The sequence below is a fragment of the Cicer arietinum genome, chromosome 4, assembly GCF_000331145.2.
Source record: "Cicer arietinum cultivar CDC Frontier isolate Library 1 chromosome 4, Cicar.CDCFrontier_v2.0, whole genome shotgun sequence".
Classification (NCBI taxonomy): Eukaryota; Viridiplantae; Streptophyta; class Magnoliopsida; order Fabales; family Fabaceae; genus Cicer; species Cicer arietinum.
The window spans coordinates 28,602,772-28,618,518 of record NC_021163.2 but is presented as its reverse complement, the minus strand read 5'-3'; the positions used below and the strand labels follow the sequence as shown (position 1 = coordinate 28,618,518).

At 36.3% G+C, this 15,747-nt stretch overlaps 1 pseudogene; it reads right to left on the bottom strand.

Moving 5' to 3' along the window:
• Positions 1–10,698: 10,698 nt before the first annotated feature.
• Positions 10,699–12,710, bottom strand: LOC101505442 (28 kDa ribonucleoprotein, chloroplastic-like; annotated as a pseudogene).
• Positions 12,711–15,747: the final 3,037 nt, after the last annotated feature.

Here is a 15,747-nt window from a genome sequence, read left to right as displayed (position 1 = left end):
CAACTCAGTCTTCACCAATCCACAAACTGACTCCCCTTCATGAAGCCGATCCTATCCCTGAGGATACCTTCACATCAACTCCTCTTCAAAATATGGAAGATGGTGGGGAGTTATATTTTGATCTCATTATATCTTATCCTCCCTCTCCTACGGATGTGCCTATGGCTTCTCCTCCAACCATGCCAATGGATAAAGATGTGCTCCCACCACTAGATTTTTTGCAACAAATTCCTCCTACTGCAAACTTTGAAAAACCTGCCCAACCTCTCTCTTTGGTCACGAGTGTGTTCATTTCCCTTGACTCTTTTTTAACTACAACTATTCATCACTATTCTAAGGACAAAGCTGGGAGCTCTCAAAATAAGAGTTCCAGCGTCAATGATCACCTTAAGGACTCGGTTCCTAGCAAGAGGACTGAGGAAATGAAGCAGATGAAACTTCTCAAATTAATTAGGAAAGACCAGAAGAAAATCCTTCACTGCTTCACTCACTTTGAGAACTCTTTGGTTCAATTTGGTCTCATTCTTGAATGGGTTACCAAACACTTGGTCCCTACTATTTCTCCTGGAGATCATCCTCCTGAGCTACCAGCCCAGCCATCCTCTGATGTTCCATCTCCTTCATCCTCATCAGACGAACCATCCTCATCAGACTAAATATGTGGTTACTTCCTTTTGATGCTGCCAAATTCAGGGGGAGAACGATTATGCTTAATCCAATAGTTGTTTTGCGTTAAACTGTTTGTTAAGTTGAATTATTGTGTTGCCTATGTTTGTAAAGTTGAATTATTGTGTTGCCTATGTTTGTAAAGTTGAATTATTGTGTTGCCTATGAATTATGTTTGATGTTTATACTGTGTTGAACAAAACTTTGGAATACTGTTTTAGTTTTATGAAGTTTTATTTATGGTTAAAATTCTATTATCTCAAAACATGTGGCATATATTTAGGGGGACTAATTATTTTTATTTTTAAAATTTATTACACATATGATTGAGGGCGAGCATAAACATTTTATCTTATGAACTTGTCTTATTTAAAATCATAATCTAAAGAATTTTGTCATGCTTTGTTGAACAAATCTTTAAATTATTATCTAATTATCATGATGTCATTTGTATGATTAGAATCATGTTATTTCAACACTTTGGCATACATTTAGGGGGAGTAATGATTTTTAGTTTTAAAAATTATTACACATATAATTGAGGGGGAGCATAAACATTTTATCTTTGTCTTATTTAAAATCATAATCTAAAGAATTTTGTCATCATCAAAAAGAGGGAGATTGTTGAGACAAAATCTCTCAAATGATTTTAATGATAACAAAATTACTTAAAAGATTATGATTGTGGTTAATGACTAGTATGTGCTTTTAAGTGTATTCATATAAGAAAATAGGTTATTAATCACCAAGGCAAAAAGGAGAAAAATCTGATACAAAATTGAAGGACTAAAATTCCTGAGGATAGCCTCGTGAAGAGGATGGAGTCTCAAATCTGCACATACTTGTCCTCTCTAATGTAGCTAAATATCACTAGAAGGAGGGGGGGAGGTTGAATAGGGATTTTGCTGTTTAAAAATAATTTTCAAGAGATTTTAAAACTATCCACTCGCTGAGGATGGTAAATCCGAGGATGGATTATTTTCAACCCTTTAGTTTTAACTTGAGCGAAAGAGTAAGAGAAGAATATGAGAGACACACACACAATTTTATACTGGTTCACCCAAAGATGGCTACGTCTAGTCCTCACACCCTTGTGAGATTTCACTAACGTTCAAACTGATCAACCTCACGCTGAGGATGATTACAAACTGTGTATTCTTTAGCTTCACCAAGCTTACAATCAATATTCAAATATTTCCAAGTGTAACTCACAAGGAAATTACAAAGTGGTATGAGAGTGATTGATACTTAATACTTTCTCAAAGGATTTACAAAGATATAGTGTAGGATCAAAGAAAGTATGAAGTGAGGATGGGTATTGCTCTTGATAGCTTAAAGATGCTTGGTCTTTTTGTGCAATTGTGTTGTGTATCTTATGATGGAGAGCTTGTTGCATTTTATAGGGGTCCAAGCTCTTTGATGACCGTTGGAACTCATTTCTAAAGATCCATGATTTTTTTATCATAATTACAGAACTGCCGTTCAGCTTTTCTAGCCCAGGCAGCAACCATCCTCGCGCATGCACAACTTTCTTGTAACTTGATATTGGCATGTCCTTGTCTATTCTCTTTTATCAGAAGTGCAAAGCTGTTTCTTTGACCATGTGAGCCGCAACCTTTTCGAAAACTTTAAGGACTCGGTTGATTTCAACTTTTGAGGTGATGTTGACAAGAGAGAGAAAGCCACCCTATTACATAGGTCTGGCAGCAACATGTGATTGTCATTTTTTGGCTTGTTTTTTGTTGCCTTTCTTTAACTTGACTTCTTTATGTATTCATTCGTGCAAGCACAATAAATGGTCTAATTTTAGTCTTTGCACATGCTTGATGGGTTGTTTTCAACTTTGCTGAACCATCCTCAGCCTTGTTTGCCATCCTCTGGATTCTAGATCTGGCTATATTCATCATTTTCCTTTGACCTTCTGAATTTTGATTTCAAATACTTTATTTATTCATTGTTTGACATTGTTGTGCATTTCTTTAATGAATAAAGGCATTTGTTCTGGTGAGGGCACAAATTGTGCAGATCTGAAGATTTTTCAATTCGCAGGCCATCCTCACGGTTTTCCATCTTCAGCAATTTCCATCCTCAACTTTTTCCATCCACAGATTTGAATCATATTTTCCTTCTTTTTGCCTTAATGATTAATAACCTATTTTCTTATATGAATACACTCAAGAGCACATGTTAGTCATTAACCACAATCATAATCTCTTAAGTAATTTTGTTATCATTAAAATCATTTGAGAGATTTTGTCTCAAAAATCTCCCCCTTTTTGATGATGAAAAAATTCTTTAGATTATGATTTTAAATAAGACAAAGATAAAATGTTTATGCTCCCCCTCAATCATATGTGTAATAATTTTTAAAACTAAAAATCATTACTCCCCCTAAATGTATGCCAAAGTGTTGAGATAACATGATTTTAACCATACATAAAACATCATGATAATAAGATAATAATTTAAAGATTTGTTCAACAAAACATAAACATGGGTTCATAGGCAACACAACAATTCAACTTAACAAGCATAAGTAACACAATAATTCAAACAGTTTAATAGCATTAACACAAAACAACTGGATAATCAAAAAACATAATCATTCTCCCCCTGAATTTGGCAGCTTCAAAAAGAAATAACCACATGTTTAATCAGATAAGGAAGGCTCATCTGATGAGGATGAGGGTGATGAAACAACAGAGGAAGGATGGGCTGGTAGCTTAGGAGGATGATCTCCAGGAGCAATAGTGGGAGCCAAGTGTTTGGTAACCCATTCAAGAATGAGACCAAACTGAACCAAGGAGTTCTGAAAATGAGTGAAGCTGTGAAGGATTTTCTTCTGACCCTTTCTAATTAATTTGAGCAGTTTCATTTGCTTTTGTTCCTTGCTGTCCTCAGTCCTTGTGCTAGGAATTGAGTCCTTAGGCTGATCATTTACACTGGAACTCTTATTGTGAGAGCTCCCAACCTTGTCCTTTGAATGGTTATTAGTCGTGGCAGTAAAAAAGGAGTCAAGGGAACTGAACACACCTGTGACCTCAGGGAGAGGTTGGGCAAGTTTTTCAAAGTTTGCAGCATGAGGAGTTTGTTGCGAAAAATCTGGTGGTGGGAGCACATCTTCATCCACTGGAACAATTGGAGGAGAAGCCATAGGCACATTCGTAGGAGAGGGAGGATAAGATAAATTGAGATCAAAGTATAACTCCTCACCATCTTCCATATTTTGAAGAGGAGTTGATGTGAAGGTATCCTCAGGGATAGGATCGGCATCAAGAGAGTTATGCAGTGGAGAGGTGGGTTCTAGAATAAGTTGTGATGGTGTATCCTCAAGTGGAGGTTGAGTGGTTTCAGCTTCAGATTTTTGAGAAAGAGAGGAGGAAGGACGAGCTTTCCGTTTCTTGGAGGCAGGGCGGTCATCATTTTGAATCTTCATCTGTTTAATATTCTTCATAGAAAAGGTGTGGTTGAAATGGATGGAGTGTTCATCCTCAAATGGGATTTTGAAAAATTTGAAGATTTTTGTCAAAATCATCCCATAGGGAGCAGATTGTCCCATCATAACAGCATTCAATGTGAAGGTAAAAATAACATGACCCAAATGAAGAGGAGTACCAGTTATCAAGTGATGAATAATCATGAGGTCAAGCTCTGTGACCTTCTCAAAACTGCCAGCCCGGGACGTGATGGAGTGAACACATATATTGTGAAGGATACGACACACGGGGACGAGGTTGGAGGCAACCAACGGTTTGGGAGGTTTGATGAGTGTGCTTTGGAGCACAGAGGTTCTAGTGATGACACATTGTGAATACCATGTCTCAGATAAGCAGTAGGCTCCTTCATCACGTATATCAAGGATTTGACATAGTGTGGTGGGATTAATTTCCATATGAACCCCTTTTAGAACCATAATGAAATTAGTGGTGCCTTTTGAACCTTTTGAAGAAGCGTAGAAAGCCCTTACTATGCGAGGGTACTGAGATTCATTGACTTTGAAAAAAGAGGTCCATCCGAGTTGGTCAAATATTTCTTCAACATTGAACCCTCCTTGTTTGATATCAACAAGGTCAACGATTTTACCATTGACCACATACTTGTTTTGCCATTTTGAGATGTAGATAGTCTCTAATTTGGCCGAAACAAACAGTGAAGTGATTTCAGAATTTTTTGTGGAAGATGATGGGGGGTTTTGGTGAAGAAGGTTTGGCCTTTTTAGGAGTTGGAATTTTGGAGGTTGATTTCACAAGAGGAGGCTGTTGTGTAGGTTCAACAGGGAGAGTGGTCTCTGAATCATCAGAATTGATGACATGGATCGTATTATCCTGAGGAGGTGCCTTGTTGGATGAAACGGCTCCAAACATGATTCTGGAAGAGCGCCTGGAGGTAGTTGAGGAGGATGAGTTTTTGGAAATTTTTGGAGTGATAGAAGGAGAAGAACTTTTGGATGGTTGAGATGAAGAAATGGTGTTCATGGAATTTGCTTCAGATTGGGTTTCCTCATGATAATCTGACTCAATGCTTGAGTAGACATCTTGGTTCTCTTCTGGTTCTTGATATGAGATTTTGCGTTTTACAGTAACTTTGGTTCGAGCCATTGAAAAGAAATGGTGCGGGAAGCAACTGCTGGGTAAAGAGAGGTTTTTTGAACAGATGGTTGATGAGTGAGAATGATAGAGGACGGGGGAGAAATATAGAAGAGAATGGAAGATGTACAGGATAAGCGTGGGAGGAAACGTGTGAGAGAAAGGAAAAATTAATTGCGCCGTAACCTAGGAACCTAGCGTGATGATGACTAAGACATCTGTGGACATGTAGCCGTTAATGCATTAAATGCACGGCGTAAAACGCGGAGGCATGCGCCACGCGTGCTGCCCAATGAGAGAGAAGGCGTGTGCTTCATTTTTCTAGGCTGCCATGTCAAGGGACGTTACACCAATAAGGACATTCCTTCCTCTGGTGGTTTTGCTATCCTCACAGGTTTAACTAAAAATGTATATACTTATTTAAATAGAACAACAAATACTTTTTGGATTATTATTTAATAAAACTTATAATAATATAATAAAGGAACATAACCAAGATAAATCAATTAATTTTAGACAAATTAAGAATTGAAAGTTCCTCCAAGATCTTTTTGAACCTATCGTCTTGGAGAGGTTTGGTAAAAATATCTGCTAATTGATTTTCAGTGTCAATAAAAATCAGTTCTAAATCCCCTTTTTGCACATGATCTCTTATAAAATGATGTTTAACTTCAATGTGCTTAGATCTAGAATGTTGAATGGGATTTTTAGAAAGATTTATTGCACTTGTATTATCACAGAGGATGGGAATTTTTGCGTACCTTAGCGAGTAATCCACAAGCTGATTTTTTATCCAAAGTAGTTGTGAGCAACGTAGAGCGGCTGATACATACTCTGCTTTAGTAGTTGAAAGAGCAATGATACTCTGTTTTTTGCATGACCAACTTATTAGGGTTTTACCCAGAAATTGGCAAGCACCACTTGTGCTTTTTCTTTCAACTTTGTCACCCGCGTAGTCGGCATCACAATAAGCTTTGAGGTCAAGATTGGAACATTTCTTGTACCAAATTCTCAGATTTATAGTGCCAACAAGGTATCTAAAAATCCTTTTTACTGCAGTGAGATGGGATTCTTTAGGAGAGGATTGAAATCTTACACAAAGACCGACTGCAAAGACTATGTCCGGTCTGCTGGCTGTTAATTACAACAATGATCCTATCATCCCTTTGTACTCCTTTTCAGATATTGGAGTTCCTTCATCATCTTTGTGGAGTATGGAGGATGGGTGCATAGGAGTTCCTATACTCTTGGCTGAACTCATGTTATATTTTTTGAGCAAATCCTTGATGCATTTAGGACTATCCTCTCGTTTTTTAGGCAAGAAATATTTTTCATATAATTTTTGTTTTTGAGAGCTTTTAAAACCAATTCCAGCCTTGTCAAATATTCCAGACTGAGACCCCATTATCTTTTGAAATGTTTCTGTAGATTTGACAAAGTTGGAAATATCATTTTTTAGTTCCCTAACCTCAGTTTTCAAAATTTCCTTTTCTGTATCCTCGTCAGGAGGTTGAGGATGTGTTTCGACTATCCTCTCGTTAAGAACTTTTTGTTTCTCAGAATTTTGAAAGTGAGATTGCTGCAAATCTTGAATGATTTTAACATATTCATCATTCTTTTTCTGAAGCTCCTCATTTTGTTTCTTTATCTCAACAAGTTGGTTTTTTTGAAATATACATGTTTGAGATAAAGTGTTTGAGTCATTTAAGAGGCTATCAAATTCAATTTCTAATTTTTCACAATTAGGACATAGATCAGAAATACTTACCTTTTCAATTTCTGATTTTGCCATGAGACAAACGTTGGCCTCTTCTTCCTTTTCTTCCTCCGAGGATGACTCGTCACTATCATCCCAAGTAATCATCATGGATTTGTTTTTGTATGGAAATTTTCTAGAGTTCCTTTTGTTGAGAGGACACTCAGTTTTGTAGTGTCCCATATTGTTGCATCCATAACAAGTTATTTGACTTTTGTCAATTTTTTCTTTTTGAGGAGGTCCTCTATTCTGTCCTCTTTTGTTTATCATCCTCTGAATTTTTCTGGAAATCAGAGTGAGTTCATCCTCATCCTCAGACAGAGGATACTCTGTGTTTTCCTTTGTTATGACATCTTCATTATTCTTGGAGGATGAGCATTCTGTTTGGCTGGTTTTTAGAGCAATCGTTCTTCCCTTTTTATTTTGTTTGTCAGCCAACAACAATGGTTCATGAGCTCTTAGAGTTCCAACTAAATCTTCTAATTTCATGTTGGTCAAATCTTTTGCTTCTGTAATGGTAGTTACCATTGGCCTCCATTCTTTTGGTAAACTTCTTAGGATTTTGCTTATCCTTTCTTGAACGGAGTATACCTTTTCAAGAGATCTCAAGTTATTTAATATGATTGTCAACCTTGAGAACATTTCATCAATAGTTTCCTCCTCCTTCATTTCGAATAGTTCGAAATCTCTTACTCCCATGTCTATCCTTGCTTCTTTTACATGGTTTGATCCTTCATGATGGATCCTTAGAGTATCCCAGAGCTCCTTACCGTTTTTGCACTCTTCAACTCTATCATATTCTACCCTGCTCAAAGCACATGTTAGAAATAAATTAGCTTTAGAGTTTAGGAGTACCTTTGAATTTTCATCTGCCGTCTATTGTGCTTGAGGTTTCTCATCGGAGGTTGCATTTGTGTTGTTGGTTTTGATGACGTGATCTCCATTTTCCACCACAGACCACATGTTGTTGTCTTGTGATATGAGAAATAGTCTCATCTTACCTTTCCAGTGGTAGTAATCTGTACCATCAAAGTAGGGAGGTCAGCTGGATGATCCTCCTTCGGGAATATACTTAGTTTTTGAGATTTTTCTTTTTGGATCTTTTTCTCTTACACTGTTAGGTGTATTTTTTAGAGAATCTTGCTCTGATGCCAATTGATATAGCTAAATATCACTAGAAGGGGGGATTGAATAGGGACTTTGCTGTTTAAAAATAATTTTCAATAGATTTTAAAACTATCCTCTCGCTGAGGATGGTAAGTCCGGGGATGGATTTTTTTTCAACCCTTTAGTTTTAACTTGAGCGAAAGAGTAAAAGAAGAATATGAGAGAGACACACACAATTTTATATTGGTTCACCCAAAAATGGCTACGTCTAGTCCTCACACCCTTGTGAGATTTCACTAACGTTCAAACTGATCAACCTCACGCTGAGGATGATTACAAACTGTGTATTCTTTAGCTTCACCAAGCTTACAATCAATATTCAAATATTTTCAAGTGTAACTCACAAGGAAATTACAAAGTGGTATGAGAGTGATTGATACTTAATACTTTCTCAAAGGATTTACAAAGATATAGTGTAGGATCAAAGAAAGTATGAAGTAAGGATGGGTATTGCTCTTGATAGCTTTAAGATGCTTGATCTTTTTGTGCAATTGGGTTGTGTATCTTATGATGGAGATCTTGTTGCATTTTATAGGGGTATAAGCTCTTTGATGACCATTGGAACTCATTTCAGCTTTCAGCTTTCATAATTAGAGAACTGCCATTCAGCTTTTCTAGCCCAGGCAACAGCCATCCTCGCACAAGCACAACTTTCTTGTAACTTGATCTTGGCATGTCCTTGTCTATTCTCTTTTATCAGAAGTGCAAAGCTGTTTCTTTGACCATGTGAGCTGCAACCTTTTCGAAAACTTTAAGGACTAGGTTGATTTCAGCTTTTGAGGTGATGTTGACAAGAGAGAGAAAGCCACCCTATTACATGGGTCTATCATCCTCTAGTCCGATGATCAGATTTGGCAGCAACATGTGATTGTCTATTTTTGGCTTGTTTCTTGTTGCCTTTCTTTAACTTGACTTCTTTATGTATTCATTCATGCAAGCACAATAAATGGTCTGATTTTAGTCTTTGCACATGCTTGATGGGTTGCTTTCAACTTTGCTGAACCATCCTCAGCCGAGTCTGCCATCCTCTGGATTCAAGATCTGGCTATATTCATCATTTTCCTTTGACCTTCTGACTTTTGATTTCAAATACTTTATGTATTCATTGTTGTGCATTTCTTTAATGAATAAAGGCATTTGTTCTGGTGAGGGCACAAATTGTGCAGATCTGAAGATTTTTCAATTCGCAGGCCATCCTCACGGTTTTCCATCTTCAGCAATTTCCATCCTCAACATTTTCCATCCTCAGATTTGAATCATATTTTCCTTCTTTTTGCTTTAATGATTAATAACCTATTTTCTTATATGAATACACTCAAGAGCACATGTTAGTCATTAACCACAATCATAATCTCTTAAGTAATTTTGTTATCATTAAAATCATTTGAGAGATTTTGTCTCAACACTCTCCAGAACATATGCTTTTATTCATTAAATAAATGCACAACAAAGTCAAAGAATGAATAAATAAAAGTATTTGAAATAAAGAAGTTAGAAGGCTAAAAGGAAAAGGACAAGAATAGCTAGATCTAAGTCTAGAAGATGACAAAATAGGCTGAGGATGGTCCAACAAACTTGAAAGTAACCCATCAAGCATGTGCAAAGGCTAAAATCAGATCATTTATTGTGCTTGCATGAATTAATACATGAAGAAGTCAAGTTAACGAAAGGCAACAATAAACAAGCCAAAAATGGAAGATCACATGTGAAAGCAGATCTGATCCTCGGACCGAGTATGACAGTGCTATGTAAGAGGGTAGCCTTCTCTCTTGTCAACATCACCTCAAAAGTTGAAATCAACCTAGTCATCAAAGAGCTTGGACCTCTATAAAATGAAACAAGATCTTCATCATACGACACACAACACAATTGCATAAAAAGATCAAGCATCTTAAAGCTATAAAGAGCAACACCCATCCTCACTACCTACTTTCTTCAATCCTACACTATATCTTTGTGAATCCTTTGAGAAAGTATTTAGAATCAACACTCTCATATTACTTTGCAATTTCCAAGTGAGATACACTTGGAAATATTTGAAAATTGATTGTAAGCTTGGTGAAGCTAAAGAATACACATTGTGTAATCATCCTCAGTGTGAATTTTATCTGTTTTGAACTTTAGTAAAATCTCACAAGGGTGTGAGGACTGGACGTAGCCATCTTTGGGTGAACCAGTATAAAATTGTGCATGTCTCTCTCATATTTCTCTCTCACTCTTTTGCTCAACTCAAAACTGAAGGTTTGAAAAACCCATCCTCGGACTTTCCATCCTCAGCGAGAGGATAGTTTTAAAAACACTTGAAAATTATTTTTTACAGCAAAATCCCTATTCAACCCCCCTTCTAGTGATATTTAGCTACATCAAAGCAGTGGGATACAATTACTTAAGGAATGTCTTTAGATAGTATGACTCACTGATTCTCCGTGGGCAACGTTACTCATAGAGTTTCCGTGGGTAAAAAAACATACTTACCCACGGAAAATTCACAAGTAACATTACTCAAGTAACACGATATTTGGAGAGATTTCCTTTAAAATTGGAATCATAGCTTAATAATTTTCATGTGGACATAAATTAATAACATCAAAATATACAATTCTAATATGAAACCATTTGCCAAAAAGGAACATCTGAAAATAAAAAAAATGAAATTGTAACCTCAACCATTAAGAAGAAAAAAATAAATCAGCCAACACTCACTTTAAAAGTGAAAATTTCTTGGACTCAGAAAGTGTTGCGTCTGGGCCTTTCCTCAACAACATGCACTCTAAGTGCCCTCCCGTTCAAGCTCTGCAATATGAAAAAATTAATCACACATGTAATCCTCGTAATGATTCCAAACTTATCATAAGTCTCTTCACAACATTGTCTCAATAACATTAATTAGCCTCAAGAAACCTTGGTGCTTCCGTTAAGCACATTTATTTACCGATACATGTTATGTTATAAACGATTAAGTAAGAAATAACTTCTGCCTCACCTGACCGTCAAGAGCACTGATGGTTTCATTCATATCATTCTCACTAGACATTGTAACAAAGCCAAAACCATAGTGATCGACCGATCTCTTTGTCATAGACTACCCAAACACTCTCAACCTTACCATGTTCATTGAAAATTCTTCCAAGCGAGAAATGTCGACATCCCATGACAAGTTACCAACGTAGACTCTCATCAAGTAATATAAATACACGAACCTCAGCAAATCACAGTTTTATTGATCTTTGTTGGTGTTACTTACCTTTTGTTTCCCTTGTTGCCTTTCTTTTGGGTTCTTTTTAGTTTCATACAACCTTTTGGGTTCTTTTTAGTTTCATACCACCTTTTAGAAGAAAAAAAAGATAGAGAACAGAGTGTTGCAGCCATATTCATGAGATTAATGTACAAATTAAAAGCTAAAGATTACCTAAATGAAGATGCTGCTGATTTGAGATTCATAGAAGATTTTCCCCCTCTAGAAGTTGCCTTGCCGTTCAGGTATTCTGCGTCACTACCAGCGCTCTCTCCATCAAAATCTGAAAAAATATTGTACGGAGGTTGCAATTTAAGACATAAGTAGATATGGTTACAAAAATAAGTATACATGGTAGCAAACAGGTATTCAAATCATCAAATGTCACGAAGCAAAAACCACCATAAGCATTTTTACCAACTTCTGGCCACCATTAAAATCTTGCAGCATTGTACTATGATGAGGGCATAGCATTGTTGGAACAAATACGACAATGTATAGAGACCAACCTCAGAACGTCAATTTGGATGCAGCTACAAGCTGTGCAATACTACAATATAAATGTAAATGGCATACTTCTTAAAACGATAAATGATATTAAAAAAAAAAAAAGTTTTGAAGGTTCAAACACACTGAAAAGTAAACGTTGACAAGGTTCGCAAGGATATTTACACAAGCTGATTTACTAATGTAGTCTACAACTCTAAATGGAAGAAAACGTTAAAACTATATGATTGATATGTTTAGCTTCCTCTTCATAGTGTGCATCGATTCATAATTCTCATGTTTTGTAACACACATTGCAGGTAGCATCCTCTATTTTTTTCTCCATTTTATGAGAGATGTTTCCCGCATCAACATATTTGATAACATCACAACTCACAACCCTTCGCAGTGCTGAATCAGTCACACATTAGAAAAGATAAAAGGAAAACTTACAAAGCTACTGTACTTGTTCACAACCTTCTCAACTTCTTCCATTGTACTCATGGTTGCAAATTCGAATCCATGACTCCGGTCAGTATCCCTATTATAAATTACCTGAAATCACAACACAAGAGCCACATTTAAACACTTTCTACCATAAGTATAAGATATTATGTAGCACTAACACAATTACATAATATTTGAAATTGAAAACCAAAACATAAGAATTTACCTCAGCAACTTCTACAGTCCCAACCTGTTCAAAAAGCAAGGCCAATTTCTCACTATCAACATCAAAAGGCAAATTCTCAACAAAAATCTTCAAATAGTTCCTCAAAACTCCCAAATTCATTGCTTTCAGCTTCACTAACATCTGTATTTCCCCAAGTAATCAGCAGAGTTGCAAACCAAACACAAATTCATTACAATTCATTAATTACCACTAATAGATTAAACTAACAGAGTTAGGGATTTTCAAGCTCTTACCTGTGAAATGAGATGTTAGGGATTTCAACGGGTTGTGTAAAAATAAAATGAGAGAACGAGTTAGGTTTGCAAATCAATTAATAAACATTCATTTACACAACAAATAATCATGAAAATAGAACAAATTAGAGAAAGGAAATGAGACAACGACAATGAACGAGAGTGAAACAGAGAGAAAACGAGAGAGGACGAACAAGAGAGAGAGAAAATGAGAGAGAGAGAGAGAGAGCGAACTACAGAACGAGAGAGAACGAGAGAACCTATAAGTGAGACGTTGAAGTGGCGGCCAAAGAGCTCTGAGCGGCGGTGGTTTGTTTAGATTTCGGTAAGACTCGATATGAATCGTAGTTCAGATTCAAGTAAGTTCAGTGAGGGCGACCGCGAAAACCACCGAATGGACCAGTCTTTTCTTTCAGTGAGGGAGACCGCTAAAGCCACCAAATGGGTCAGTCTTTTCCTTCAGTGAGGGCGACCGCGAAACTCACTGAACGGGACCAGGCAGAACTCACTGAACCGAACGACTTTTTTGAGCACTGGAAGAGACCCGGGACCAGATGAAGTTTGAGAACGATATAAAAGGAATATAACTTACCCTTGAGAGAGAACGATCGACAAGGTGGCATCCAGAGTAGTCGGAGTCGACGGAGGAAGTTGCAATCTGGAGGAGGTTGGAAGAAGAAAAAAAAGGGCTTAGGGTTGTAATTTTGAATGAATGAATTCTTTTTGGTGTTGAGAATGAACAGATTTTGGGTTTTCACATAAACCTTTTTTTTTATAAAACTCAACACAAATTTTCTAAAAATAAATAAATTATCTACACAACCCTTTTAAGCGCTTTTTGTAAAAGCGATGTAAATTGAAGCGCTCTCCCATAGCTTTTACAGCAATTTAAACACAAGCGCTGTAAAATGTAGTGTATAGTAAAAATAACACGAATAAATCTCGCAAAATTTTAGTGGGTTGCACTTTTTTTTTCTTTACCCGCAGACTTTTTTAATGTTACCTACGGAAAAATCGTTGAAATTAATAAAAAAAAACAAATTATTTTTTAAACAATAGACAAGGTTTTTCCGTAGAAAAAAACTATTTTACTCACGAACTAACATCCGTGGGTAATTTTTCCGTAGGTATACAAATGTTTTCTTATAGTGCTCGTAAGAGGATGAAACTTCAAAACTACAGAAGACTCATCCTCATCGAAACAAATATTTTTTATTCATTAAGAAAAGGCAAAACAGTATGAAAGAATGAATAAATAAAGCATTTGAAATAAAGAAGTCAGAAGGCAAAAGAATAGGTACGAGGACGGATTATACTAGGATGGGTCTATGGTCAACATCTTTGAAAGCAACCCAACATATCTCTCTCACATGCTAAAAATGACCCATCATCAACCTACAAAAAGGCAGTAGCTAACAAGAAAAACATGTAGCTCTTACATGTCTTAAAGAAAGGAAAAAGAAAAGGACAACACATGTTCAAGTTCCTAGGAATTCTGAACCTCGTGCAAGAGGATGGACTGAACCAGTCCAAGGACAGCTGGATGGAAATTTTGTAAATATAAGGAAAGACATTGGATTTTTTTTATTGAAGTCCCCAACAGTCATAAAGTATTTGTCACTTGGAAAGGGCACTTCAAAGTCTTTATAAAAGGAAGTATGCTCTTCATCATAAACACACAACAACATTGCATAAAAAGGTCAAGTAACTTAAAGCTATCAAGGGCAATTTCCATCCTCTCTTTATAGTTTCTATAATCATACATTAGATCTTTGAAATATCTTTTTAGAAAGGGTTTCAACAAAGAGAAACAATCATACTCATATCACTTTGTAATTTCCACGTGAGTTACACTTAGAAATAGTTGAAACTTATAAGAAACAAGATTGTAAGCTTGGTGAGGCTAAAGAATACACAAAGTATAATCAATCTCTGTGAGAGGTTAATCAGTATGATCATTAGTAAAATCTCACTAGTGTGTGAGGACTGGATGTAGCCTTCATTGGGTGAACCAATATAAAAGTTGTGTGTGTCATTCTCTATGTTTTCTCTTTTGTTTACTCAGCTCAAATTTAAAGGATTAAATTACCATCCTCGGGTTCGCATCCTCTCAGAGAGGATAACATTTCAAAACACATGAGAAACCTTTTTAAACAACAAAATCCCTATTCAGCCCCCATTCTAGTGATATTTTAGCAACAAAATTTGGCATCAGAGTAAGGTTCTCTAGAAAAATACATTTAACCTTGTAAGAGAAGAAGATCAAAAGAAAAAATATCAAAAGCTAAGTATATTCCTGAAGGAGGATCATTCAACAAACCTCCCTATTTTGATGGCACAAATTACTACCATTGGAAAAGTAAGATAAGACTATTTCTCATATCACAAGATAACTACATGTGGTATATGGTTGAAAATGGGGATCACGTCATCAGAACCAACAACACAAATGCCACCTCCTACGAGAAACCTCAAGCACAATGGACGAGTGATGAAAATGCTAACGTACTCATAAACTCTAAATCTCATTTACTTCTAACGTGTGATTTGAGCATGGAAGAAAATGATAGAGTTGAAGAATGAAAAAACGCTAAGGAAATATGGGACACTCTGAAGATCTATCATGAAGGATCAAGTCATGTAAAAGAAGCGATGATTGACATGGGATAGGAGATTTCGAATTATTTGAAATGAAGGAGGAGGAAACAATTGATGAAATGTTCTCAAGGTTAACAATCATACTAAACAACTTGAGATCTCTTAGAAAGGTATACTCTGTTCCAGAGAGGATAAGAAAAATTCTAAGGAGTTTACCAAAAGAATGGAGGCCAATGGTGACTGCCATCACAGAAGCAAGAGACTTGGCTAACATGAAATTTGAAGATCTGGTTGGAACTCTAAGAGCTCATGATACATTGTTGCTG